The sequence below is a fragment of the Convolutriloba macropyga genome, chromosome 10 (genome assembly GCF_964194025.1).
Source record: "Convolutriloba macropyga chromosome 10, txConMacr16.3, whole genome shotgun sequence".
Classification (NCBI taxonomy): domain Eukaryota; kingdom Metazoa; phylum Xenacoelomorpha; order Acoela; family Convolutidae; genus Convolutriloba; species Convolutriloba macropyga.
The window spans coordinates 55,601,729-55,607,728 of NC_134477.1; positions in this window are offsets into that span (position 1 = coordinate 55,601,729).

Below are 6,000 nucleotides of genomic sequence, written 5' to 3' on the forward strand. Positions count from 1 at the left end.
AAAGATATCTCAAAGCCGTTGCTCGCAATTTTCGTTAGTCCGGAAAAATGTTCGAAAATTTTTTTCAAATGACGCTGCTATTTTGGCTAATGTTGCGAAGTCAACAGAATTCCTCAAAGCAATCGTTTAATGTGGCCCAAATGGATAACCTGATTAATTGAAATTGATTAAATTTGAAATTCCTTAGATCTTTTTTTAATTGTTAGTCAAGAAATTTACCTCACTTTTTTTCCACAAGTTCTGTTTGAATGTTAATAAGGTTAAAAATTACGGGTGCCTAACAGGTGACTGGGATTAGAGTCTGGAATTATCAAAACAACTCTGCAATGTGAAGAAAACTGTTCTTACTTTACAACTCAGAATGTATGCAGAAAAAAGTATCAAAAATATCCTGACAGATACCATTATTGGATTCACCAAAATTTTGTTTACCAAAAATGATTGAGAACTAAATTGACCACAGAATTTTGATGCTTGTTGTTTCAGCGATTTTCAGGTTGATGGGACAGCCCCACCTGTGCATGCGATGTGAAAAAAATGTTGCTTTCTCCACATCAAATAGTCTTTCTTCGTTTTCGTTCTTTTCTATAGATTCATGGTGTCAATAGGCTTCGCTAGTGCTTTCAGAGCAACTTTTGCCAGCGGGTTAAAAAATTTTACATCAAAATATGCTTCGTTGAAACTGGATTCCTAAAATCAGTTGGCTTTGATATCTAATCTTGCATCATAATCTTTTGTTGTTGATTTAGGACGAGAGGTTTCCCCTTGCCACCGCTGAAGTTGAGGTTCGATCTCGACATCATGACCGACATCACTTAACAATTTCGAAAAAATATTGCCAAGTTTAGTATGTTTCAAGTGGTTTTATTGTCCTTTCATACAACGGAGGGCATACGCCACAAAAAACTTTTCATTGCATACATAAAGTTATGGCGTCTTCATTGGTTCCCAACCATAGCGAAAGGCAATGTCATCTCAAAACCCGCTTTTCGTTTGGTCAAACTGATATAATTTCAATGGCATGGCTTTCAACCATCTTGCCGCTCCATTTTCACTAGCTAACTCAATTGGGCAAATCTTGTCTTTATTCCATTGGCTCCTAATTGTCGTCTTTTTCAAATTGATATCAACTTCTTTCTCTTTTATATTTCATGTATGATTAGTTGTTGTTTTAGTTTCGTTTTGGGCAGAGATAAGGGTCTTTAAATTTGAACTGATTTTTCATATTTTTAGAACGGTCTTCATGTTTAAGTATGTTCACGCCATCCTCCCTTATTAGCAACGAACAAATATTCCGGTAACTTTGACTGTATGCGGGGTTCTTTAATAGATTAGTTAAAAACTCAACGTTGACTGATTTATCAAAACTTTTAAGCAGGTCTGCCATATTAGCTGTCGTAAGAGCAAAGAAGGTCAATACCGCTAAACCGATGAAACGAACGGTTTATGAACATTTTGAGGTGAAATATTGAACTGATCGCTAAGCTTTTGTAATTTCAATTTCTTCTATTTTAGACAATTTTCCAGCAATTTTTTTCCTCAATATGAGAACCTATTACAATATCAAGTACTCTACAACCACATCGTTGTTGAAAAAGCTGCTGTTTTAAACTAATTATTTTGCACTTGGTAAGATGGTAACTGAAAGCAGGTCCATTTTTGTTCAATGAGTCAAAAAAAAATTTCATGTCATCAGAAGAGCCAACAGCGTGAACAAAGTCCACATACCAATTCTGATTTTGAAGCAACCGTCAAGAAATTCAATTAGGGGATAATGGCAATTCCATACATCGATATTGCATAAGGGTGACCTTTGTTTGTGATCTCCTGGGAGAAACTAGTTTGTTTCTTAACAAGCGATTTTGATGGCTCACTATATGGATTACATATATTTTATAAAGCAAGATCAAGTTTGAGATTAAGAAAAGTTTTTATATGCGTCGCTAAGCAAGATCGCTTTCGAATCTCTTTCTCCAGAAGCAGCTTTTTTTGAACGAATGGTGTGTTCAATTCCTCTTTTTTGGCTTACAATTAGTTGTTGACCACCACCTAGTATCTTAAAGTCAGTTTTAACACACTTGATAATAGTTCCTACATGAATTCGCCTTAGGACTTTTCAAAGCCTATCGGCCCAATACCGGATCATTTGTCAAGAGCCGTCAACCGACATAAATTATACGGAAGAAGGAAAATCAAATGAGAAACAGATATGCATATTGTTAGTTTTGCGATCATTTTGCATATATCAGTCAATTACGCATTAAAAGATGTCAGAAGCCTTTGCAATTTTTGGCATCCATGCAACTTGATATCAGACTTTCTAACTATTCAGGCATTGAGTTTTTGAAATTTGGGTTGACATTATGGTACAATTTTGGATGTTCATTGACCACTGCATTTTTTGAATTTGCTCTCAGTGGTCCTTGCTTCTTGTTGCTCACAATAGACATCAAGGATTGTTTTCCTGTCAACTTTTTACTTAAAGAAGAGTCACCACTTTCCACTTCAGCGACTTCGATAAGACTTCAACTGGCATTGGAATTTTTTCCTGCTGACATGTATTTGTCAAATTCTCTGTATTCATCAAAAGATCGTTTTGTTTTAGTTCTCCACATAGGTTCCTGGACATTTTTGCTTCCAGAAACCAAGAATCTATGTCCCAATTTAGCTATTGATCTGACTCTCCTGCAATGATTTTATTATTTGGGGCGTCATTCTTCTAATTCTTTTTGCAAAATTGAGATGACGCATCACCATTGCGCAGTGCATTGCCATTTTTGCGTTATAATCATCGAACTACTTGTTTGCGGATGCTGTTCACCAGCTCGTTTTGCTTTCCTTGAGGTTAAGTCAGTAGCTGGAGGGTACAAGAAATGCTTCCATATAAGCGTGAAATGTCTGGCTATCAGCCAAATCCTGCTTAGAATTGTTGCCTCTGAGGAGCTTAGATTTGCTTCGCAACTTTCGCGGCAAAAGTTTTCATGGTGTTCTCGCCTTGCGCTGAGTCCGCTACATTTGGCGTTCTGATTAGTGGCGCATGAGTAACACTAGCCCCTCCAACTCTGAGTGTGATGGATGCAACAATAAATTGAAGCATACAATCTAGCGATTTAAATAAGAAGCAAAAATACGGTTACCATAGAAAGAAAAACGTATACCATCTCTTTAGAAGTGATTAATTGAGAAATTGAAGCATGAAAACACAATAGATGGATGAGAATAATAAAAATATTCATATAGAGCATAACTTATATTAACAATTTTTTTATTTCTAGAACTATTATTTGTGGAGCCAACAGTTTTTGGGACGAAGATGAAGCGATAATTAAATTTGTCAACGATTTTGTTTTTTTTAAGTTTCTTCAGGTTTTAGACAAGTTATTTCCATTTTAATCATGATAATTAGAACCAGCAATGACAGTTACATAATGTAATTTATTTTTTTGTCTATCTTGTTGGAGGGTTCTGGTCATCTCCTCAAAGGCAGCAGCTCTGAAGGGATGTATCGTCGCCTTTGTCTTTCTAGAGTCCAAGTACTCCTTCTGCAATGTTTCAACTACTAGTTTTTTTGAGAAGACTAAAATTCTCTTCTGAGAGAGGAGCTAACATTCATCTAAGAAAAACTATGTGGTAGTACGTGGCGAACAAATGATGGAATAGACTTCTTTAAATGTATATCTTTGAACCAAATGAATACTTTGATGTGAAAAATTAACCTGGCAATGTTGATGCCTGACGAGTGACTCAGTGTGTGTTCTGCCGAGGTTCCCCTCACTTGATGGCCGGAACGAGATCTGAAGAACAAACTCATTAATTAGCGAACGATATTTATTTAGTTATCAAATAGCAAACACTACTTAAAAAATGTAATTCCATGTACATGGAGTTACATCATCTCCTGTTTTTCTATCATAATTGGACAACATAAATAGTTCGACGATACCCAATCAAACAAAACAAGACAAAGCCAAGACTTCAAATTTCCGAAACACAGGTTGAAAAAATTCGACAGAAACTCCTGATCCCGACCAACAAGACAGTAAATCATAGCAAAGGAGCTACTGACAAACGACGGGGCGTGAGCCTTCTGACTCAAACGCAAACAGACGTTTTTGACAGACGCTACCAAGAAATTGACACCTGCAGATGGTGATCTTTGTGCGACAGTGGAAATTGCAACACCCGGAAGAAATATAAGCTGGATGATAAGTGGAAGGGTTAACAACAAAGACATTGCCTTAAAGCCTCTTCTACTACTATTGCTACTAAAAATGAACCTCATTGTTGTTTATCTATAGTAACACATTCATATAAATTGATCTTTTCTCCACACTAATTTCTCCTAGACTTCGTTTTTTTGTTTCCGGATATCTATTGTACTTATCGGTCACTAAATTTAGATTGACAGAGAGCTGTCAAAGAATAGACGCATTTCATCAGTTCCTCGGACCTGGAAAAATAAGAACTTATGAAACAGTGACGTTGTAGACTCTATCCAAACTGTCTTAAGCGAGGAGATATTTATTTTGATGAGAGGAAATGAGCTGAATTTTGGTGAAGAGGGAGGATAATTTCTCATTTACTGTTCGTTTTGCTACAATCGTGGTAAGAGATATATTTGGCAAGTGTTAGAACGGAATGAACACATTGTCATCAATTGTTATTGTTATCTCTGATGAAATTAAAAATTTTTGACACAAATAAGACGGGCAAAATTTTTCATCTTGTTTTTTTTTCGTTTTCATGTGCATAAAAGCAATTTTTTTTTCAATAATCTTCCATCAAAAAGGTTTCCGACCTTGTAGCTAACGTCAATTAGACTTACATACTGTGGTCTTTGTTCAAACAGAAAAAAATTTTGTTTGAAGCATCTCTTAGCTTCTGTTGTGTACGTCTTTCCTTTTAACACGTGCTTTTACCTGAACTTGAGAAATTGTTTTCAGAGTTTTATAGAATGATCTCAACTTGAATCCTGAATTAGGATAGTAGCTATCAAACCCCCCGAAAACTTAGTTTGTTAGTTTCTTCTCTTTTTACTTTATTGGCCTTTTCATTTTGTCGACCTATTTGTTGACTTTGAAGTATCTGTACAGGTTACTTCAGCACTAATAGTAATTCAAAGGTGTTGCAATAAAAAATCGCCAATTTTTTTTGATGATTGAAATCATAGACTGCATTTTTAATAATACTTTTTGAAGGTTTCCGCTCTAGGGCATAAATTTAATCTTCATTTTAATGTTCTAAATTTAATCAAGGAAAAAAGTTCTACCTTGTAGCTGGTGTCCGAAAGACTTATACACTGAAGTATAAAAATTTTTAGCAGTAATAAATTCTTGTTCGTAGCAGTAATAAATTCTTGTTCGTAGCACCCATTGGAATTCTGACGAATACATCCTGCCCTTTAGCACGTTCTGCTGTTGCCTTCATTTACAAATTTTGTTTCACAAATTTTGAGAATAACCTTAATTTCACTCTTGAAATAGGCTTGTAACTATCGCCGAACTCAAAGAAATCAATTTGTTGAAATTGCTATTGAGCTTGAGTTTTCGGTCTAAATAATCTCAAGCTTGTAAAGGCACCAAGTTTCAAGAATCATACTTTATCTCGCCCACACACACTTTTCACCCCCAGACACATTTTAGCCCTCCAAAGATATTTTATTTCCTCAATTCCATCCCCTCAACCTATTTCAATTGGTGCTTTTTATATTTGTTGATTTAATTGAGAAAGTCAGAAGTGGTTGACATTCAAGTCCAATATTATCTATAGCAAGGGATTTCCCTTTTTGACCAAAACTTGCGTGCCTAAAACAACTCGCTCCATTGAAACGAGTTCGCGACATGTGTGCCAATGGCGCGAAATATAAAATCTGGTTTTGATAAGTTCACAAATTTTTTATCGAAAACATCACAATCACAAAAAGTCCACCTCATTTTGAATCTCTCCCTAGAAGTGAAATGAGTTCTCCTGAGAAGGGTGCTTGCGTGAGCTGCTTTGTCA